This window comes from Panthera pardus, unplaced genomic scaffold (assembly GCF_024362965.1).
Source record: "Panthera pardus isolate Hobbes unplaced genomic scaffold, ASM2436296v1 HiC_scaffold_12, whole genome shotgun sequence".
NCBI lineage: Eukaryota > Metazoa > Chordata > Mammalia > Carnivora > Felidae > Panthera > Panthera pardus.
The window spans coordinates 64674546-64699806 of NW_026526677.1; the positions used below are offsets into that span (position 1 = coordinate 64674546).

At 37.1% G+C, this 25261-nt stretch overlaps 1 protein-coding gene across 1 annotated transcript in view; it reads right to left on the reverse strand.

Moving 5' to 3' along the window:
- Window positions 1-23354, reverse strand: part of TENM4 (teneurin transmembrane protein 4) — a 2883939-nt gene extending 2860585 nt beyond the window's left edge. The window contains 1 exon segment of the mRNA XM_053900128.1: window positions 23118-23354. The gene's annotated coding sequence lies outside the window, so the exon portion shown is untranslated.
- Between the last annotated feature and the right edge of the window lie 1907 nt (window positions 23355-25261).

Below are 25261 nucleotides of genomic sequence, written 5' to 3' on the forward strand. Positions count from 1 at the left end.
TTCCCAAATCCACGCAGCTAATCAGTAGAAGAGCTTCTGGTACCCAGTTCTGCTCATCTCTCCAAGTCAAGTATAACTTGTCACAGGAAAAACATCGTGCTAGGTTTTAAACACCTGAGGCTGTTGATTTCCCCTGATCTTACAAGAAAACAATACTTCATAATTTTTTTGGCAAAACTTATGGTTCATAAGTCACACTCTGAGTAAAATAAAAATAAGGTCATAGTAGGAGTCACAAAAAACATTTTCTAAATTCTCATTCATTTCATGGAAGTTTCAGGCCCTGCATTTCTTTTCAATAGTATTAGAGCCAGTAGGGTGGAGTCTCACACATGTTCTAGAACTAATTTGCTTATCATTATTTAATAATTCAACAAAATTATCTTTGTTGTCTATGATAGAAAAGTAAATAAATAAGTCCTATATGGTTAAATTCTGCAAGTGTGAAAATTACTGTTAAAGTTCAGGGCTGAGAATCCTGGTATTCACAGAAAGGGCTCTGACCTAAAGATCTCTGTCCTCTTCCTCCTCAGCTCATTACCAGCACCAATCCTACCAAGTTCTTATAGGCCAGATTCTGAAACATCTCTATTATTTTCACTTTTACTTTTCAGATTTAATTTGCCAATTTGGGAGACTAGCCTAGGAGAACCATCTGAGAGACAGATATTGTATTATATTTTTGGCTACCCTCTCTTCAATTTTGTTAATAGATGCAGGGTGGGACCACCCTGTCTCTCTTCTAAATGAGCCTGAGATATCAGAATGCAGTTTCATTAAGCTACACACAAGTTTGGGTAAAACAAGCCTGGAATGTAAAATACTTGCAAAGTCATTTACAAAGAACCTATTAGTAGCAAGTTACTATTCTACGCTGTGTAGATACAGTGACAAAGACGACAGGAATAGTCCCAGATATTCTGGATTTTACAGTCTAGTGAAAAAGAGAAACATTAAACAGATTATCACATAAATAACCGAAACTTCCATTATCATCACAGCAGTAAAGTGACATAATAATATAATTCAAATTGGGTAAGTGCTTTGAAGCACATGATAGGGGGAATTAACCTAGTCTCATAGAGCAAGGGGTGAAGTGGGAGAAGGTAGGGTGGAGCTTACATGAGCAGAGAAAGCATTACTAAAATAGTCCAAGAACATTAAAATGAATCTAGCAAAGAATGAGAGCACTGAAATATATTAAAATAGTGCTTACATTAAGTAAATAAAAACATGACATTAAATTATATCTATGATAGAAGATCAGTTAAATAAAAATGCTTAAAAAAAGAGTAAAACATTTTAAATAAATAACCCAAGACATAAGTTGATTATTTCTAAAGGCTGGTACTGTTAGCTATTTAAAAAAAAAAAAAAGCTTTATATTGATATGCTTAAAATTTTAAAAAGAAACTCTTAGAATCAGGGGAATGAACTGGACTACCTTGGGGAGGAGGGATGGTATTTTTCAAACATATGTTTGCTTCATTATCTATACGATTTCACTGAGGAAAACAAATGTAATAAGTAATCATCTTAGATTAAAATCTACTTTAGGAAAATCCCAGGGCCATATTATGACTACTGCATGTGTGTATGCACATAAATATCATTCATATTTATACATAGTACTTAAAAGTCACTATCAATGTGTTGAAATATAGCTTTAATAAATTTGTTCATCTGGTCATCATTACATATGAACTCAGGGTGGTTACTGAAGATTACATGAAAGCCATCTTAGTTTTATATTAAAACTTTAATTCTCAGAAGTAATGGCAGAAGTCAGTTGGACAGTAATCAATGATGACTCTTATAAAGTATTTAATATATGCCAGCAATTGCTCAATGTTTGTTCATACACTTTATCTCATTCACTTCTCATAAAACCCCTGAGAGTTGGGTTTTGCATACTAATTTATGAAATAAGATCAAACTGAGGCACAAAAAGGTGAATAATTATTTCAGTCTCATAAACTGGAGCAGTGTTCAGCCTCTAGAAATCCTAAGCATTAAAATCAGTATGATTTTCTTCACACACATAATTTTTAATAAAAATAATATGAAAACATACTATATATATATATAAACACACACATATATATACGCAAGTCAACCAATATTCTCACTTTTCCCATAACTAATTTGATAGTTTTTCATGAAATAACATATAATTTATTAAAAGAATAATTATGTTGCTTGTTCTTAGCACACCTATTCAGTAATATAGTATCTAAAGGCAAAGCTAGACTGTAACACTGGCTATGCCTTTTCAATATATAATTCTTTAATATTGAACAGGACTTTGAATTTGGAGTAATGATGTCTGGGGGTAAGGGGAGGGCATTCTTAAGAATCAAATATTAGAAGGGATAAGAGTAGCTTTTTACAATCAGAAACATTCTTCATGTTGGATGAGTACAGGCATTTGCTCCTTCTGAACAATTATTGAGCACTTCCTATGTGCAAGATACCGTAAGAGACTCCAGGAACACACAGATGAATGAGACATGGAATTTATATTATTGGAAAAGGATTCTGGGTAAAGAGACAATGACAGGTGATGCCATGCACTCTGAAAGAAATAAGGAGAGAGAGAGAGAGAGAGAGAGAGAATAATAAAGATAAATGTAGTCAAAGAATTGCTTCTAAGCATTGATATCTGAGAAAGGCCTAATGGAAAAACTGGAGCATTAGGAGGAACATGTACCATAACAGTGTAGGAAATTAAGCTTAGGAGTTCCCTGAGCTTGCACGGATGGGTTAACAAGGCATAAAGAAATAGAAAGCCACAGGATGAAAGCATCGAAGATTAGGTAAACAGGACAAAGGCCCCCATTATAGGACAAAAGTATAGGAAATCTCAGGATGGAAGCATCGAAAATTAGGTAAACAAGATTAGGTATTAAGGGTGGAAATGACCCCCAACTTAGTACAATAGCAGAAAGCTGCTTTCACAGGAAGGAAGGACAAAAGTAGGAAAGTAGAACTTTACACCAGCAGGGGGAAGTTGCTCAGAGTGGAGCTAATTAGAAAAAAGAAAGGTGCCTTGTTGACCCTGAGGTAGCATGCTCTGTCTTTCTTGTCCCCTAGGCCAGTTTAGGTAAACAGAGGTGGCTCCTCATGTATGCTGTAAACAACCTTCTGCCCAGTGCCAGGATTTTGTTTTGTATTGGTCCAAACCCCTAATACCACATTATCTTCAAAACCCCCTTTCCCTCAAGCCCATGAGTTAAAGTTCACAGTTTCATTATCTCTTTGTGCATATCCATCACGCTTGTAACCCTTCTGATCCTAATAAAAACAGAGCAAGGACCCTTACTCAGGACTCTTGTCTCCTCCCGGACATTAGCCTCTCTTGCATTTCAATCCTGCATCCTCTCTCTTGCTGGACAAGAAAGAACTTCAGAACCAGAGTGTATGACATAACAGGATGGGAGGCCAGCTACTGTGGCCTTGTGAGAAAATGTGGGCAACTTCCTATGGCTGAAACACAGTGGTTCAAGGGAAGTGGTTGGACATGAAACACAAGAGAGCCCAGACCATACAGAGATTGATAAACACCAAAGAGCTCAGGTTTCCTCCTGAATACAATGGCATGTTATTGAAGGATTTCAAGTGAATGGTCATATGATTTGATTTATATTACAGAAATTTCATGTTGAGTCTATAGACAGCTTAGTTCCAGATTCTAAAAGCTCTCAGAAGGTTTCATAGCAATTGTGTTTTTCTCACAGTGTGACATTATTCCCATATCTTCTTCCTACGATGTTTAGACTTGAAACATTTTAGAAATAAATAGGCATATAGTCTTTCCGAGTTAGTCCTGGAGCACAGTTGAGAGGAAGTGTGTGGGTGTGTGATGAGGCCAAGTTGCCAAGAAAGATGTCCATATGCTAGAGTCAAGCAGTTGTGTGGGCAGGCCACAGACATCACACAGACATCACCACAGATGTCCTAGAGCTCTAGCACTCACGGGTCGAAGGAGTAGTGTCAAGATCCCATCTTTTGTAAAGAAAGTGAATGTTTTGTAATAAACATGTGTAGAATTAAATCAGTCAAGCTACTTGTTCTGATTTGCCACCCAGGATAATTAAAGTTAACAAGACAAGAATGAAAGAGGCAATAGAGACATAGAGTGAAAAATCATTAAGGAACATCTTACCTAAAAGGTGTTTTTTTGAAAAGTGATATAATCCAATAAGGATATCAAGTTCTATCACAATGTTCAATAGTTTTCTCTGAGCTAACATATTTTATATTTGTTAGATCATCTGCTTAACAATTGGGACAACCCAAACTTCGGATGGAAGAAATAAAAGCATATTTAAGTGAGTTGGAATTACAAAAAAAATAAACTTTATTTTCCTAAAATCTGTGACATAGTCAGCTTTTGGTTAATTACGAGACTAAATTGTTAAAAATGTTATGATGCCTTTTAAAGCAGCCATCAGCATTTTAGTTTGTATATCAATCTTAAGGCGATACAGTTATCTTTGTGGGATAAAGTTGAAGGATAAAGTGGCTTAGTCACCTGCATTCTTTGCTCTGACTAGTGTTAGGAGTAACCCTAGCTACCAACAAGAGACAGATGCCCTCTTGCATTCAAAGAAGCTATCCTTACTATGACCCAGCAAAAACAAGTGTTACTCACATCCTTGCTTACAGATGAGAAACCTGAGATTCTAAGAGATTAAAAAAATTTCCCTAGGTCAGAGCCACATAAATTGGGAAACATCACTCACGTACTGGTCTCTTTGCCTGTAAAACTTGCATGTTTTCCATTACCTGGCTTAGCCTGTGCAAATGAGGCAAGAATTTTTCTCCCTGGCTTGATCAAATTCTGTAGGCTTTCTTTTCCTCTTTCTACCTAGGAAAATGTAGACCTGTTTTTCTCTTTCCCATATAGGTTTATCTTTTCTGAGTCATTTATAGTTTGTTTTTCCTTTTTCCTAGAACAAGGGCTAGCCCTTTCCCAGCCCTTTCCTAGAACAAGGGCTAATTTGTTAAAATATACATAGAAAAACACTTGTCCTGGCAGAGCTTTATCTGTTTCAAATCGTCTTACCTTTTGGCAGGACATACTAGTCATTTTTCAGTCCTTTGATTGATATTCACACAGCATCTTTCTCAACTGACAGTATTAAGGCCCAGATATAGAAAATCTTAAATAAATAAAAAAAAGAAACCTAATTTGCAATCCTATTTTCCTTCTACCAAAAGGAAGCCTACCTGTGGACAATAATTTCATACATTAACCAGATATCAGGACCCTTGGAGGAAAATACATACTATCATGTTGAAAATTGAGTATTTTCAGAAAATGATGAGCTTTCCCAGCTTATGACTATAGCTTTAATAATAAGAGAGAAGCTCCAGCAGGGACAAGGGCAATTAAAACCAATCTGAAAGCACGCAAATGAAATGGATTATAAAACAACTAAAGTAAAATTACCTAAGGAAACATTTGTAAGAGCGATTAAAGACTTGGTATAGGCTGATTAATCATATTTAGAAGTGAAGAAAAAAGTATTCTGAACACATGTAATTGCAAATAAACAAAGTAAATAACTGCTATTTATTTGAACATGTATTCTTTCTGATATAAGTAATGTTTCACATAATATACTATCAGAAACATTGATTTAATGGAAGAGAACATGGGACTAGGTATTGTGCCATAACATCATTTTGGTATTAACTTGCGGTGTAAATTTGGACCACCACTACCTGTCCCTAGTAAGGGAGTTGACCTAGAGAAGCGTTTCTTAAAGTATGGCTCTAGACCATCATCCTCATCCTCATCATCATTTGAAAACTTGCTAAAAATGCATATTATTGGGCCCTACCTAGACCCACTGAATTGAAAAATTTGAGAATGGGGTCCTGCAGTCTATAATTGAACAAGACTTCTATGTATATCTGAGGCACACTAAAACCTGAGACCCACTGAACTAGACCAACTGTAAAGTGTCCCTAGTATCAATATTCTCTGGTTACGTAAGGTATTTCCCAAAATGGTTTAGCTCATGGTCAGCTACCTTCCTCTTCTAGGACCTACATAGCTCACTAAGAATGTAACCATGATATTGAGGCACCTAGGTGGCTCAGTTGGTTAAGTGACTGACTCTTGGTTTAGGCTCAGGTCATGACCTCATGGTTGGTGATTTTGAGCCGCGCATGGGGTTCTGTGCTAACAGTGTGCAGCCTGCTTGGGATTCTGTTTCTCTCTCTCTGCACCTGTCCTCTGCTCTCTCAATTGCTCTAAATAAATAGATAAACATTTAAAAACAAAAAGAAGGGGCACCTGAGTAGCTCACTTGGTTAAGTGTCCAACTTCTGCTCAGGTCATATTAGAGTTCATGAGTTAGAGCCCCATATCAGGCTCTCTGCTGTCAGCATGGAGCCTACTTTGGGTCCTCTGTCTCCCCTCTCTCTGCTCCACCCCCACTCTCACACACTTTGTCTCTTAAAAATAAATAAACATTAAAAAAAAAAGAATATAACCATGACAATGACACGTGAGAAAGTGTCAGGAGATGAATATTAAGAAATTGGATACATTATGGGAGGCTATTAAGACTTTATACTTGGGGGCACCTGGGTTGCTCAGTTGGTCTCAACCTACTGACTCTTGATTTCACCTCAGGTCATGATCCCAGGATTGTGAGAAAGAGCCCCACAATGGGCTCCATGCTAAGCATGGAGTCTGCTTAAGATATTTTGTCTGTCTCTCTCTATCTATCTCTCTTTTCCCCTCCTGCTCCTCCCCCACTCGCACGCATGCACTCTCTCTCTCAAATTACAAAAAAAAAAAAAAAAAAAAAAAAAAAAAAAAGACTTTAGAATCAGACTGACACTGATTAGGAGGCATAAAAATGAGAGACACTGTCTCTCAAAAATTTGAAGTTTAAAATAATTTAGAATAAAAATAACATATTATCAAAGTAATGAGGTCAATCACAGACTTAAGATATTGGGACATTAGAGATGGGAAAACCTTAATTCATTTATGCTATTATTTGTTGATAAAAAATCTGAATCACAGATAAGAGAAATAAATTGTCTCCAGTCAGCTTGTGAGAAAATAAAAACATGCTGAATCTTCATGTAGCAGGTGATTTAAAAATACTTGTTGAACTATATCAAAAAGATTTGTGGAGTGGAGGTAAAACAAATTAGTTTCTGTATGTGCACGATTCTGTGCACTTCTGGAGCAATCTGGATGTGGCTTTAAAACATTCATGTAGGAATCATTTACTATGTCACTGCCTAGAGACATTTTTGGAACTTCTAGGATTAGCTTTCAACTTAAAATTATCTGGAAATGAGTCATGTTCAATCTATTCCATCATATCTTTATTTCTCATTATACCATGAATCAGAAAGTTGGTCACAGGTCTCTATACACAGCTGAATCTTATGTAACCTTAGCTACAGCTAACCACAGGTCTGGTCTCAATGCCTGAAAATAATATAAAACAAAACAACAACAATGACAAAAACAGAAGAAAACCATGGTTTTTGAATACTTATAAAGCATTACTACATGTAGCTCTATTTAATTTCTCATGAAAACATTATTGAAAGAGATAAATCATCTTTTTTGATGTTCAGTCATTAAGGTGAACAGCATGCTTAGATACTGTATTATTTAATGAGGCCACATAGACTCTGCTCATGTATGTCAATTAAAAAAAATCATTCAACATACATTTGGCACTTGCTATTTGGTCAAAGTGCCACACCTTGAGAATATAAAGATGAATAAGACAATATCCATGTCTCAATCACTGTTTTTTTTTAACCTAAGCCTTTATAGAATTCATCAATTCATTTTAGTAACCAGCTCTATGATAATTCAATTCAGAATTTCTAAGGTAATATAAGTTATGAATAGTTGTACCAATCGCTGGATACTTAAGCAAACCATAGTTAGAATCCAGGCCCATTAATGTCTGAATATTTCTGATATTTCAGGCAGATAATTACATTAACAGACTATGTATTTCATTTCTTTTTTAAGGCAAACCTATGACATAAATATTACCTGTATTTTGTAGGTAAGGAAATGGAAAACAGAAACCTTCGGTGACTTTCAAAGTCACACTAGAAGTGAATGAGGGATCTAGGATTTACAGCCTGGTCATATTCTGAGTGCAGAGATTTTTTCTACTCAATTAGAACATTTTGTTTTTTAGGGAAAAAGAGAGATAAATAGAAGAATGATAAGGAAAGGAGAACAAGAGAGAGAGATAGAGAAGAATGTAGGTATGCAATTCTTCATACATAGGGGCAATACTTAGTCTATTTTGATAATCAAATAAATATGTGTCAACCTAGACATCACCACAATTCTGAGGGTCAGGAATTCTTAGACAATATAGAGAAGTAAAAAATGAAACATTTTTTTATTCTGTTACTTTTGCAGCCTCAAGTCATCTAGGTCTTCTAACATATATTATATTTATCAGTTGACGGACTGATGAATGGAAAAAGATGTGGTTTACATATACAATGGAATACTACCTGGCAATGAGAAAGAATGAAATCATGCCATTTGCGGCAATGTGGATGGAACTGGAAGGTATTATGCTGAGTAAAATAAGTCAGTCAGAGAAAGACAGATATCATATGTTTTCACTCCTGTGTGGAAGTTGAGAAACTTAACAGAAGACAAGAGGGGAAGGAAAGGGGGAAAAATAGTTACAAACAGAGAGGGAGGGAGGCACACCATAAGACACTCTTAAATACAGAGAACAAACTGAGGGTGGATGAGGGGGATGGGGGAGAGGGGAAAATGGGTGATGGGCATTGAGGAGGGCACTTGTTGGGATGAGCACTGGGTGTTGTATGTAAGCGATGAACCACAGGAATCTACCCCCAAAACCAAGAGCACACTTTACACACTGTATGTTAGCCAATTTGACAATAAATTATATTTTTAAAAATGAAAGGGAAAAAAAAGACTGAACATGGTTTAGAGTTGTCTCTCTTCTAGATTTTCTCATGGGGCTACAAAGATAAAATTCAGGAAGTCAAACTCTAAGATCAGAAGGAGAGACAGGGAAGAAGCCTGAGATCCTCTTTGTCCCAAATCACATAGCTCCTGTAAGTGCAGAACTTACCAGGCCTGATGGGGTCCTGGCATTGGAAACGCCGTTGCTGACTCCAACCACAAGTCCAGGTAGAAGCAATGGATGCATCAGTTACGCCTTTGAGGGAAGACATTTTATTTTGCAGAAATTCAGCATCCTGGGGGGCGGGGGCGGATATCTCAGCAACCCAAATGTAAATCTAAATGCCACTTATGGAATTACCGTTTTGTTCCATAGCCATAATTTCTCCCCTTCTTCTGCACTCTAACAACAATATGGAGATGGGAGGGATCCAAGGAAGAATAAAGGGTCCCATTCCTTTCTCCAGGTAAGTTAGACAGAGACACTCCCCAGCCTGAGGCAGATCCACTCCAAAGGCCAGTGAATGAGGAGTTTTTGGGGGTACCAAGAACAGTGTCTGGAGCTGTGGTGACATAGGACAGAGAAGAGAAGAATGCCCTGGAATCACCTGGTACTACTGCTCTCGGCCTCGATTCCGACTACGAAGAATATCAGGAAGTTATGCATCAACCAGAACTGACAACGTGATGATTTGTGAATGCAGGGGGAGAAGACAAGGGAGGGAAGGTGACAATAAATCGACCACTATAATAAAAATAAATAAAATAAACAAAATATATTTTACATATCGTTACTTGATTTAATTTTAATAATATTTGTTTTAAAAAATCGTGCCACAGAGAGAAGGACAGCCATGGAAAGTAGTATGCGCTACAATCCAGAGAATCAAATTTTAGAATCTAAATAAAGTCGGAATTCTATTAGGATATCATTTACCATAGAGAAAGGACAGAATAATTTGTCATTCACATAGACTGGTTTTGAGTAATCATAATTATGAATTTTGTAACACCTCCTCAGACGAATCTTATTCTTTGGCAGTTCAAAATTATTCTTCCTATAATGTCCCTTTCCCTACAGAGAATCTCCAGAAGCTTACATAGAGAATCACAAGTTCACCTATAGATAGAAGGAATAATAACATTTTCCTTTTTCCAGCAATAAGAAATGCAATTATTTATTATTATTATTATTTTGGAGAGAGAGAGAGAGAGAGAATGAGTGGGGGAAAGGCAGACAGAGAAGACGATAGAGGATCCAAAGCAGGCTCTCTGCTGACAGCAGAGGGCCCAATGCAGGGCTCAAAATCATGAACCATGAGATCATAACCTGGGCCGAAGTTGGAGGCTTAAATGACAGAGCCACCAGGCGCCCTGAAATGCAATTATTTTTAATTGCCAGAAAATGATACATTTTTGGAAAGTTGGCATCTTTGCCAACTTGCAAAACCACTGTCACAGTCCATTATTGCTTTGAGGTATCTTTGAGGAGCATGTCCCTCTGGCTTAAAAATTCTCTAAAGCTTCTTAGTATGGGATAGAATCTCTCCACATTTGGCACTTGCCCACCTCTTGCAATATCATACCATTGCTCCTTTCCATATTTTCCCTGTCTTCATTCTCTTAGTTTCCAAAATAAGTAAATAAACAAACAAACAAACAATAAATAAAAGCAATTTGTTCTCAGATCACTATAAACGTTGTATTGGCCCTAGGGTCTGAAACAATTTTCACACTTTTTTTTTTTTTTTTTTTGGCCTTGTAAATTTCTCCTTCAAAACCTAGGTAAGTTGTAACCTTTGTTAAACCTTCTTTCAGGAGAATGGATACTTAGTACTATGGTATCCTGCTTTCATTATTCTGTCATAGCACAGGCTATATTCTTTTTCTAGTATTTTGTCACTTGTCCACGCTCCTCAGCTCAGGGGCCATACTATAGTCTTCTCTATAGTCCTAACATCCTATGCAGAATTGGAAAACACGTGTTGATGTCATGTGTTCTAAAGAATAAAGGATTATATGAAACACAATAGGAAATAAGGAAAAATGGCCTCTGTGAGGTTTTCTCCCCCATTATGGAGATGGAAACAAGAAAGTTACACCTAACACTTAGATAGCACTCACTATATGTCATGCACTGTTCTAAGTGCTTTGTATACACATATGAATACATTTAATCCTCGTTCTAACTTCATGAGACAAACATTATTATCCCATTTTACAAATCAGAAAACTAACACATACACAGAGGTTAAGTAACTTACTTACCATCACTCAGTTGGTGCATAGAAGCATACTATAAACCAGGCTGCAAACACCATACTCAACTACCTCTCATAGGCCCTAAGAAAAAGGTCTAGAAGTACTTCAGAAGCATGCATTCACTTAGCTGCTCTTGCTACAGTATGAGCTTTAGTTAACGAACTAAGCATTAATGAGCTGGGGCTAGATCAGAGGATAAAGGAATAGCTACACTCTGGTCCTAGAACTATTACCAATTATCAGTGAAGCTAAGGTCTTCTGGTTAGGATTTTTGTAACATTTTTGAAACTTCCCAGGACCTCAATTTCCTCATTCTGAAAGGGGAACAATCACAGCCCCAAATTCATGGGATTGGTTTGAAGGTGAAAATAGACAACACTCATGAAATGCTCAGCACAGAATCTGCCACATGAAGATAAAGTTGAAACTAAACAATCAAAAACACTGGCGTCCCTATGCTGACCTCTGTCACCACCACCACATTTGACTGGTCAGGAATTTGCATAGCAACTATGGCAAGAGAGAAAAGGGACAGACACCGTAAAATGGGACGAAGTGAAGGTGAGGCACTGCACACTTTAATCTTGCAGGCATCTTTTTTTTTAAATAAAAAGTAGTAACTTGAGTATCAAAGGTGTATGAGACAGTCATATGAGTAACCTGTAGACTCCCCACATTGCCTCTCTGAGGCTGCCTTTCAGATGTCACATCAGCTCAGTACTTCACATCTTGTGACTCATAATGTTGTATGAGCACTTTATTCTGACCATCCATAATACATCTGAATCTGACCATGATCTCAATTCCCTCTACTCCTGCAGAGAGACAATTCATAGACTGAGTTCTTGAATCACAATCTTAGATTCAATCTCTAAGTTTTTGTTATTTTTTTAAACTCTCACCTATTTTATTCAATGCCTAGCCAAGCAAGAGATTTAAATTATGCACAACCTAGAGACACGAAAATGAAAGCAAGCAAAAGACATTTCTCTCAAATGCTCAGCTTGTACTCACGTGCAATAGGCTGTATGTTGGAATCATACAGAACCTTCTGTGCTGTTTCTCTTTCCCTTCCCTAAATGAAGACTCCGAAGGATTAGAGGAAAGAAGTAGTCTGAGGCCACCAAAATCGGGATATTGGTGGCCCTTTAACATTCCCTAAAAATAGACACTTAATATGAATCCAATTTATAAAACCTTTCCCACAGCTTATGAAAAAATTTTAAGCTGGTAGTTTTACTATGTTATTTTGAGTTGTGTTGTCTGAGACAAAAATACTAACAGACAGATTTAGAGCAAATGTTTGTTTTTACATAGTCATACATCCAGTCTCTAAGTTTATGGAATAGTTATTCAAAACCCTTTGATACTACCCTCATTCTGTGTCTTCCCTCCCCATGGCAAACTGAAAATATAACTGAAAACAAATCAAATATTCATCAACCTAAAAAACACCTCCTCACTTGTCCCCAGGAAACAGCCACCAGGAGAAATACAGTAATATTATATTTTTTTAGAAGCAACCCAATATACAGCACTGACTATAAAATTCACTTGTTGTATGTTATCTTTATTTTACTAGAATCCTATAATTCATAACTAGTGTTTCTAGTTGTTTTTCTTAATTAATCTAAATACCAGCTGCCTCTTCCTCAGATGATTTTATTTAAAACAAAAACTCACAAAATTAATTTTACCTATTGGCAATATACTGTGATTTTTATTCTTTTGTGGGTAATTATGACTTCTACTTTTAATGGTTTTTTTTGACCAATTCTGATTATATCTCAAAATGGCTTCTTAAATGCACTCCCAAATGCAAAATGTCAGATGTAAAGAAGAAGCAAGTTTTGAATTTACTTCTCTAGCAATGATACAATGTTCCTGATAGAGTAGGCAGTTAGCCAGATAGGAGCAGGGAACAGGAGTTTTCCGACCATTAAGAAGGGCAGAAACAGGGAGCCTGGGTGGCTTGGTTAAGCATCTGACTTCAGCTCAGGTCATGATCGAATGGCGGTTTGCGAGCTCAAGTCCCGCGTCCAGCTCTGTGCTGATGGCTCAGAGCCTGGAGCCTGCTTCTCTCTCTGCCCCTCCCCAACCCTCACTCTGTCTCTCGCACTCAAAATAAATAAATAAATAAATAAATAAATAAATAAATAAATAAATAAATAAATAAATAAAAAACAAACATTAAAAATTTAAAAAAAGACAAGATGAAGGAGAAGAAGGGCAGAAACAAGTTTCAAACAGCAGGAAAACACCAGGAACACACATGAGCTCTTCTCTGTAACAACTGCCCTACAGTAACCTATACCTTCATTAAATATATTTACATTGTGATTTTGACACTCTTTGTGGGGGATGGCTGCCATGACACTTCTGATAAGGACCATATGGGGCCCAACCCCTCCCTCCTGACCTGTAGGGGGAGACCCTTAGATGATTGGGGGCAACCCGAGTCAGAGACCACCCGAGCTATGACCCATAACTCTTACAGCATAAAAAATGAAGACAACCTGACCCTCAGCGCACTTGCTGCCTCTGGGCCTGCCTGTTCTCCCATCTTGAGAGAGTACTTTCACTTAAACTGCTATTAAATTCTTACTTACTTCAGAGTTTGTCTCTGAATTCTTTGTTTGCTGAACTCAAAAGCTGGTTTGGGGGTTGGGGACAGGACATACTACTGACATCGCCAAATGTTAATAAAATAATATATTCATCAAACACAGTATTCATATCAAGACTTTCTAAAGCTATTTATCCTGTGGTCTTAACTAAATGTCAGGACAAATGCTTGAAAGACTTAGGATAGATGGGATAAGTCCAATTTTATAGTACTCATACAGATCACAGAATTTAAAAAAAATCATTTAAACAAGAAAAAAATTACCCATATAATTTTTTTTCATCGGTGCTAAAATCTAGACAGAGCTGAGATCCTTTAAAATGCTGAAATAATAATAAATAATAAAATAAACTAAGTATGTTTGCAATAAAAACAAGAATATTGTGAAGAGACAGGCTAACTGCCTTGAGCCAATGGTATAGTATTTAATAAAAACTGAGAGAAGCGAAATTAACCAACAAATTTTTACTTCCAAGAACAAAAGTCTTCATTTGTACTATAAATGGTAATACAAATGTAGGCCATCAAAGATTAAAACCAAAAAGAGGTAGGATTGTAGCTACAGAATACATACCTGAGCAAAGGTGTCCATCAGATGTAAGAGTAAAACTGCTCTTGGTAATTATTCAAACATTCCAGAGAATGGAAGAATTTCCTAAAGACTAGTGATGAAGAAAAATGAACTTGTAAGTTTATCACCTACCACACAAGACTTTATAATGGATTATTATCCATAGCTTGTAAAATTTTTAAATACTATATAGTGATTATCAGAAGCCTATATAAGTTTATGAGAATTCTTGTCAACAAAACTTTTTTTTAATTGAATCTTTTTGCTAAGGAGTTATTGTAAGACACAGTAATTTCAGTAAAGATTTGATGAAGTCTCAACTGAGATAGATCCTTACCAATAGAAGGAAAGCATGTAGAATAGAGGGTACACAGTTAGATCCAGCGTTGTACCTCAAGCACAGAAGACAATTACTGTGAATGACTGCTTTAATGCCAAAACAAAGGGGGTTTCCTGGCAAGTTGGTGAACTCTACCCTGTTCAACCTCATAGATGTATATGCAGAAGATGTAGAAGACACATTTATTAAATTCACTGATGACACAGGGCAGGCTGACTAATTGAGTTAGATCAGATTCAACACTTTAAAAGGCTTCAGTATGAAGGATCTAATAATGTCAAATTTAGTTGATTTAAAAAATCCAATTGCCACTATGTCCAAGGCACAGTGGAACACACAAATAACACAATCCAAATAACAGAAACCTATTAACAGTCCTGACTTGAGGAAATTTTGTGTTAACAGCTTTCTTAGCAGGCTCAAGCATAGCTACCAAATGGTAAACTGGATATTCTCTTTGATTCAAAGGATCTGATGTAGGGTACCCATGAAAGGACCGAGTCTCTAGCTCAGGACTTAAGAAATAAAGTTATTCAGCTAAGGAGACCCAGAAATGCCATACCTTATATATGGCACAGAAGTTTGCCATCTTCTGTGACTATGTTTAAGAATTATTACCTAAAAATGCTAATTCTTGTGTACCATGCCAGAAATGCTGAATAAGAATAATCTCCATGGGAGGTTACAGGAAAGTTATTATTTAAAGAAAAAAAAAAAAAAAACACACGTCAGGCAATGTCTATCATTGTAAAGATTTTGGTAACACTGATCTATGTGAATACCCCTGAACCTCAAGAAATCTATACAGGAGAGGAGACACAACACACCAAATGTTCACAAAAGTTTCATATTCAGTAAATGGCAATATGCATGAGAAAGTTACTCTAATTCTTATTAGCCTCTAAGTTATAAGGGAGAAAATACACAAAGGATTTTGAATGTTGAAAAGTGATTTTTCTCAGAGATATTAACAAAGGCAATGTTTCAATCATTATTTAAATCTGTTCTTTTCTTTCACGACCATACCTTTTTAAGAGGTAAATGAGAGTGGCTGATCTGTCTCTCTAGGTAGAAGAGTGTGTCATTTTCGTGTTCTCAGTAGGTTTTCTTTTTTACCCAAAGCTGTAGTTGAAGGATGTACCCAATTGAACAGAAACCAAAACGATAGTCCAGATGAGCTGAGAGACATCAGTCACATTTACTACAAATGTAAACTCTGTGGCCTAAGATGACCTGGGTAATGATGCCACATGGTCAGTGAAATCAGAAAGAAAGACAATGTGGAATTCTCATTCCTGTGGGCAAGGTGACACTCCCCTAGAATCTTAAGATAGAGACACATACAAAATTGGTAGGTATCTAAGGTGGTATGGCATTTCCTGGTTCTCCTTAGCTGAGCAATTTTATTTCTTAAGTCCAGAGCTAGAGATTTGGTCCTTCCATAGGTACCCTATATCAGATCTTTTGAATCAAAGAGAATATCCAGTTTACCATGTAGTAGGTATGCTTGAGCCTGCTAAAAAAGCTGTTAACACAAAATTTCCACAAGTCAGGACTGTTACTAGGTTTTTGTTATTTGGATTGTGATAACCATTTTATATCCAATCAGTATAAAGCAAAATTCCTACAATATGAAGGAGCATTGGGCATATTATTGTCCTTTTTGTATTGGAAATTTTTTTTTTGATTGTTGTTACACTTAAGGACAATAGTAAGGGATTCCAAAAAACAGCGAAAATAGTGGAGGGTAAAACAAAACAAGAAACAGCTGACTCGTTATGAAGAATAATAGATTAGAAACTTTCAGCCTATAATTGAAGAAAATTATGAATATATGATATAGTCATCATTGCTGGGTATTTGAAAAGTACTATGAATAAATGGTCTAACAATCTCTGTTCCCATGGTATACCACAATTGAGTTGTTCTAAATGACACATTTTATTTAGAATGATTAAGCACTATCCTATTTAGTATTCAGTAAGACTATTTATAACCACTTAAAAGTGCTTTATTTTGGGGGTCCTGGGGTGGCTCAGTCAGGTGAGCATCCAACTTCGGCTTGGGTCAGGTCTGTAGGTTCAAACCCTGCATCAGGCTCTGTGCTGACAGCTCAGAGACTGGAGCCTGCTTCGGATTCTGTGTCTCCCTCACTCTCTGCCCCTCCCCCACTGGTGCTATCTGTCTCTCTCTCTCACTCTCTCTCTCTCAAAACTAAATAAACATCAAAAAAATGTTTTAAAAAGTGCTTTATTTTGGACTACTGAGTACACAGAAGAGTGAGGCGGTTTTCTAAATTATTGCTTCTAATTAAATAATAATGATAGTAATAGCAAATGTTATTATAAAAGCAAATATGTAAATTATTCATAAATAAATATTACCTTGGAAAACAAGCCTAGAGAATAAGAGAGTTTATATTGCCTCACTTGCTCGTTCACAGCTTCAACTGACACATAATAGGCAGATAATAAGTTTCCTTTAAAGACTGGAATAAACTGCGGACTAAGTGGCTCTGAGAAGTGTTCAAGCTGCCTGACCCTGAAGGCATATACTTGAAGGCAGCCTCACTGAGATGTCCTCAGTTTCTAAAGCAAATGAGGAAGGTCCAAAAATATCCTGCTCCTTAGACAGGTCGACTTTTTTTAACCTGGTGTGATTTATGCAGAGAATCTGTAAAATATTCCAGTTCATCAAAAGTCTAATTTACATACATTTAAAGGACATTGTGGAAAATAATTAACCAAATGTATCACAATTCAGACACTGAATGTTGACTAGGGATTTTGAGACACTTAAATGGAATACTGGGAGGTTAAATTAGCACACTGGATTGCTAGGGGAAAAAAGAAAGAAGGAAGGACGAAGGGAGGGAAAGAGAGACTGAGAGAAATGGGAAGTTGCTTTCTTTGCAATGCTTCATACCCTAAAGTCACGCAAAATAAAGGGCTCTATTCCTTTTTCCCCCTATATTTTATGAGTGAATAATTGTGTTGCTTACCAGCCATCATCTTGAAATAATATATTAGAATGATTATAATACTGTGTGCATCCTGTAGCACATCTCGAGTTCTAGCTTAGAGATTTACCAGGAGAGAAACATGTGGCTTGTGAAAATCAAACTAAATTCCCATCAAAATTGTACTCCCCATCACTGATGCACATGGGAAAAATCTCAAATGAAATTTTATGGACAGATTATAAACTTTTTATTAATTTTCATGAACACCTAAGATTTAGTGGGAATTTCCTAAAGGTTTGAATATTCCAGATTACTAACCCATTATATTAAAAGTATTTAAATAATCTTTTTATAGTTCTTCACAATAACCTGGAAGCTGGCCCTTGATCAACAGAATGATTTTATTATACATAATTCTACTTCGTGGACAATAGATTGAATAAGGTTTATGAGCTTCTTTTTACCATTTAGGTTTCAAACAAGTGGAGCATTATATAATAACTTGAGATTGAATCAGGAATTATTAATTTCTGTTTGTAGTCATACTTCAAGCTATCAATAACTTATTTGGAAGAAAAACTTTCAAAGCCATGTCTTTCTACTATTTTTTTAAATGTATACAGAGAGTTATTAGTTTATACTGGCTGTGTGCTCACATAAATGACTTCAGTTGAAGAACAGCATGGATAAGGCGGGGCTACCTGGAAGGAAACTGACTTCAAGACCAAGAATGCAAATCTATACACTTGATCCTGGCTAGAACCTTCTCTAAATAGTGCCATTATAAAAGAGTGAATAAAAGAATTAACCGAATTACCTACCATTCACCTTCACAAATTTGTTTTTCTTTTTTTTTTTAATTTTTTTTTTTCAACGTTTTTTATTTATTTTTGGGACAGAGAGAGACACAGCATGAGCGGGGGAGGGGCAGAGAGAGAGGGAGACACAGAATCGGAAACAGGCTCCAGGCTCCGAGCCATCAGCCCAGAGCCTGACGCGGGGCTCGAACTCACGGACTCACGGACCGCAAGTTCGTGACCTGGCTGAAGTCGGACGCTCAACCGACTGCGCCACCCAGGCGCCCCTTTGTTTTTCTTTTTGATCAGAGTAAAATGTCATTAATACAAGGCCTAGTTTAACTGGATCTCCCCTACCTGCCCCCAATTCTTCTAAATTGGAAGTAACCATCTGGAGTAACCATGTCCTTCATTTGCACAGTACTTTCGCACTTGCTTATATAGAGAACCCCATTCCCAAAGGCCTTTGAGCTTCCAAAGAGTTGTTTCCAGGCAATAGCTATGCCTCCTATTCCAATGCCAATACTGATCTGAAGTACTGAAAGAGAGAGCTATATTGAAAAGAAATAAGGAAATAAGACATGGGCTGTTGTAGTTTTGTAACAGATTACACAGAGTCTTAAAAAGACATAGGAAATGATACCTACTAACTCTACTTTGATATAGAACAAAGGAATACCTTTACCTGTACATTTATATTTATTTCTCTTATTCTCTTCATATGTTTACATTCATAGATATATAAATATTTCCTCAAGTACAAACATAACTAAGCATACTGGACTATATTTTACATAAGCTATTCAAAATACAGTATAAATATCCTGGGGAAATATGTAATTTTATTGCTTTTTAATGAATTTTTTACATATATTTACACATTAGTATTTATAACATACCTATAAAATATTTATTATTAAGTTCATGAAAAATAACAAACATATTTTTAAAACAAATACACACAAGGAAAAATTTGAGGGAAAAGACATCATATCAGGGTAGAAAAATAAGGAATAAAGTTATGAAATTTGTACTTGTAACTAAAAGGTTGATTTGAAAAGCGGAGATATCATTGAAGGGAGCTTCACAAAACCAACAACCCTTTGCAATATAACAAAATTAGCAATGCTCCATCACCTTGGAAGACTCAGCGGAAAAATATCAAAATTACTCTTCATCACCACTAGGTGGCTCACTCTCTATATCTATGCCTCAGCAGACACACCAGTGTGGCCCCAGAGGTTGTAGGCACTAAGATTCTCCCTAGAGAGTACAGGTAGTAGAAAAATGATCATTTCGAAGCAAACCTAATGTCTTGAACAAAGGAACACCTGAGAAATCCCCAGTAAGTTATTATCAGAATTGTCTTTACAGACACAGGATAATTAGAAGAGTTGGTCTTAGACCAGAGACATTTAGAAAGCCAGATGGAAACCTGTCTAATAATCATTCTGCAACCATGCCCAGTCTCATATACCTTCAAATGCATTCATAATGTGGAAAAGATACCCGGAGATGGGGGTAAAGGGTGAGAGAAAGAAAAGAAAGCAACACCTTAAAAATTCAAACAACAAGTCACATTATCTACTTTTGACTGAATTTGGATTTAGAATGGGAGTAAAGTTAAGGATTAGGGAAATAAAAATAAGCCAGCAAAGATGGGAAATTTAACGTGTAGAGAAAGTTCACTTTTCTAGATTTGCAAGATTGCTCTTAGCAATCAGTTCCTCCACCAAACTGCATTTTAGCAGAGGGAATGTAATAGGGCAGTAGCCACAGAAACTTGTAATACCATCCAGTGTATTGCTATAAAAAGCTTTACCATCTGGATCCTAATTCTCTTCAATATTGAAACTGTAGAGCATTTTCTTCTCTTCATTCTAATTTACAGCTATCACTCAGTGCAGCCCTGAAGGGTGCATACAATATGCCATTGTTAGAGCTAGTGTATAATCCAAGGCAATTTGGGGAAAATCAGCTTGTAAGTGTAACTGCATGGTTTTCTCGGTATTCAGCACCTTTTGTATTTCGTGAAAGCTTATAAATTCTGCTTATATGTTTTTTTCTTCTCTTCCTTTTGCCTTGGTCAGAATAGGTCTGTAAAAGTTGTCATGCATGTATAGAACTGCTTGTGGACTGCACCATCAACCTCATCCCACTGACGGCTGAGAAGTTAAATGTGTATGATCTAACAGTACTGAATATTAACCTGCTTCTTTGATGGAATCCATAGTATCCCTTTTTTGCTTTTATTTAAAAACAAATCCCCCAAAACATCAATTCACCAAGCTACCAAGGAAAGGAATACAGAGGAGGAATAAAGATACAGATACAGAGGAGGAATAAAACTATTTCAAAATTAAGAAGGCTGGTGACTAGAAGCCACCATGGTGACAGAGGAGTCATCACCTCTGGCTGCAAATAAAATGAAATTGATTCCCTCTCAGCAAAGACAGCTCAGACCAGAGATCCATAATGTGCAAGCAACTGGCTAACTTTTCATCTGCCCCACAAATCTAGATTAGAGAGGAGATGGAGTAAGGGGAAACAAGAATAAGAAGCTAGCTCAACATATGAATTAGATTACCTCTCACCTCTACAAAACGCCTGGTTAAGATCACATCTTTGGATGTTTTATGTTGCTTGCCGCATTAGTCATTACTGACAAAAGAAAAATAAAAACAGAGAGTGTGTTCTCTCCCTCTCCAAGATTCCATTCAAAGTACACACCACCCACCCAACATGAAAAAAAAAAAAAAAGTTATGTGTCCTCGATCTCCCCAGCTATTTCTGATCTCCTAATCTTACTAAGAGCAATATCAATTCCTTGGACTAAGTCATCAGCTGCCACAGCACCATGGAGAGAGTAATACGAGTAGGCTTATCCCAAGTTTGAATATGAAGCAAAGTGTGGAGTAACAAAAAGTAAAGTTGTGCTTTTTTGGTATTGTAACAGTACAGCAAACTGTAGAATCTCTTTGCCAAATTACTTTAATAGCAGCCTATGCAGAAATCTTAGATATTTGTAGGAGCCAAAAGCAATGACAGAAAACATTACGTTAAATATTTGTCATGGGCTAAAAGTCTTTGTTGAGCACTGCAGAGGGGTCTGTTGCATTAAACATTAATGACATGTGAAGAAAGCAACTCTTTTTTCTTTCTTCTACCTTCCAAAGGGGCAGCAAATAGCCTCACACACATGGTTTTTTTGCTCAAGGGGTCCCTGGAGTTATCAGTGGAGAAGATACCTCGCTGGCCAACCTTGAAAATTCTTGATCCCAGGTGATGCCTTGACTTTCAAGCATAAAGCTAGATCTGCCTAAAGTTACGTGCCATGTTCCCACATCAGAACTGAGGTCATGCATGTCAAGACAGACATACCGTCAAGATACACTGTGGCTTAGAGGCACTTTCCAGAAGGATAATGGAAAGACATATTAAGTTTTACAAGTGCAGCACAATACAAAGTGCTATCTGCAGAAAGTCACAAATACCTACACTGTCTGATTAATTTGCGAATTACCACAAACTCTTATAAGACCTCACTTTTGAAGTCAGTGGTAATTCAGTCATTAACCTGACTTACATATGGGATGCATGCGTTCTAAGTTCTAATATTTCTTTATTATTTCATTTCAATCCAACTGGCTAAATTATGGCTATTATTCTCTCATAAAACTCCCTGTGAGATAATATGCATGAAATGATTTAAATGAATATTAAGAGATGGAAATGTTTAACAAGTTGTTGAAACGTTTCTCCAATAATTTTCCTTTACTGAGAATTGTGGACAGGAAAAGGGGTATAGTTAAGAAATGTTTGGGGTGACAACAAGTGCAGATTAACGTCACTAAGGCAAGCAGACTCAAATCAACAAACCATAGTTTGTTTGGAGTTTCACAAAGATAAATCTGTTAGTAAGAACCCCCTAAATGCAATCCTGGAATCCAGCGCCTATTACCAGAAGAGATCCCCTCCAGTCAATTCCTTACCGTGTTAATTAATCAGTTTACCCACCTTACCAAAACAGACTTCTCTCAACCCAAAACTTCTCTTCAAACCCACATTCTCCAGATATACATAAGAGCCCAAACAGATGAAAAGACATTTGCTTCCCGGCTTTCTCTGACAAATACAGCGATTTGCATGAATATTAAACTTCTGTGATTCAGCAACTTTCCTCTTGTCTGCATATCACTGAATGTTAAATGCTGAGGAAGAGTTTGGATCACTTGGCTTTTATTTTAGGAGTCGGAGGTAGGTTTTCCTCAGCCAAAGGAGAGCATATTTAAAGGTCTCCAAATCACACATGCAGAGTTACATAACAATTGTCACTAACTCCAAAGGTTGGAACCACACAGGCGCTAAATGTGGAGTTGCCTATGAATCACAAACTGGAGCTGAGTTTCCTATTTGCAGAATATTTATAAGGGCGAGGAGAGAGAAGGAGAGTTACCATCTGCGTCGAAACTTTAATCAGAACGAAATCACTGCCGAACTACCAAACCCTCCTCGGCCTGCTTGCCGGGGTGAAAAAGTCTCCGGCCGTTAAAGTGAATGCGGCGAGAGCGAAGGTTCCCAAGAAACTGCTGGCGCCTACCTGCAAGTGGCCGGTGAGGCAGCTGGCACGGCGGGAGAGAGGCGCAGGAAGCGGTGTCGGCGTCCTCTCGGAGCACCCTCCTCCCCAGGCTGACCGGCTTTGGGAAGAGGGAGCCCTCTTGCTGGGGCCGGGGAAGAGGCAGCTGCCGGCCGGGTGCCTCGAAACCCGGCTCGGGGCTCCGCTGGCGAATCAGGCAGCGCCGCCGGGAGCTCAGCCCACGGAGCTGGGTCTGCGCTTGCTAACGCCGCCTCACTTGAGGGATAAGCGCTGGGGTGCGCGCGTATGCGTGAGCGTGTGCGTGTGTGTGCACTAAGTGCCGGCTCCAGGCTGAGCCGATGTGTTCTGCATACTCAAAATGCTCCTGCCGGGAGAAGGTTCCTCCGCACAGACCCCAGCGTCCCCGCTTGAGGAATCAGTCCGCTGACCTTGCTGCTGGGGATTCTGGCCGTACAGCTCACTCATCAATAGATTTAACAATCAATCAAATAGAGGAGATGTGATCAGCCTTGGATAGAGACAACTGCCTCCCGCATAAGCACAAGATTAAAAAAAAAAAAAAAAACACATATCTCTACTATGTTTTTATAGCTAGAATTGATTTTTTTTCCCCTTTAAACCCCTATGTCTTGAACACAAAGTCTAATTGATGAATCCCGAAGTTAAAACTTTTCAGGTTGTTTTCCTAGGCAAGATAGGCTCTTACCTAGAAGGCAATTCAAAACATTAATTCCACAGAGAGCTGCAGATGCAGACTTATTTATAACAATCGAATTATGATGGTTTAAACTAATGATTACTTTAAAATCAGGGATTCTGTGTTATAGCAGAAATGTTTGGGGCTAGAGGCAAAATCTGAGTTCAAATGCAACCTCAATTTCCTTTAAACATTAATCCAATGGCAAGATTGAGGAAGACCCACGGCTATGAGTGAGTCATTTAAAGTGCACAAGAATATGCTCTGTAAAGTATAAAGGGTTAACCACAAGGTATAGATTTTTTTTAATTGACACAAAGAATGTGTAAGGCTCTTTGAGGCACAAATGAGTCTTTTCAGGGTCTATACCCTAACTGATACAGTGTTTCATTGCTGTGTGCCATTCCTTACGATTTTACATTCTAGACCCGATCCATCAGAAAAGCCAGAAGATAACTTGCCATTAACCTTATATTGTTTATCATATTCTGTCTCTGCAAAAAGGCTAAAACATTAAGATTGAAATTATCTTCCCTCAAACTAAGCTCTGTCACTAACAATATGAGATCAAACTCAAATCAAGAAATGCAATACAGTGGAAAAGAACAGAAGAATCAAGATACTTGGTGTCAGTCTGAGATATCTGTCATGGAGTCCTTGGATCCCTGGGCATGTTTACAATAATGATCATGTAAAGACCACCAGCACCAGCAGCAGCAGCCAGGAGAATCACATAATGGAAACTAATAGTTACTGCTTGTTACTAATAGTTACAACTTGCCAGGCACTTTCTAGGCATCTTGCATTTATCATTATTTTTAATCCTCACAGCAAATCATGAAGTAGATCATAGTATTATCCCCATTTTGCAGATCAGGACCACAAGACAAAGGACAGGAAAGTTAATGGCTAACAATCTTTTCAGGGCTCATTTGTATTAAGTTAGGCAACTAACTTAATGCTTAACTAAATGTTAAGCATTTAATATTTAAAACCTCTTTATTTGATAATAACTTTAAATATACAGAATAGTTATAAAAATAAGAATAATACAAAACACTTGCATGCCCTTTACTTAGATTTATTTATTACTAACATTTGGTTAACCTGCTTTATCATTTGATCTAGCAACAGAAAGAAAGATTTGAGTCATTTGAGGATAATGTATTTATACCATGTCCCTTTGCTAGTTTTTTCAAAGTACATTTTACAAGAGTAAAATATATAATCAAGTGCTTTTATCAACTTCAGTAAATTTAACACTAACAAAAGCTTAATCAAATCTATTGTCCATTTTCCAATTTGTCACTTGAACCATTAATGTCCTTTGTAGCATTTTTTCCTCTAGGAGAATAGCCAATCTAGAGTCAGCTATTACATTTATCTCTCATATCTTTTTGGCCTCCTTTAACCTGGAAATCCCATAGCTGTTCTTTTGTTTTCGTGACAT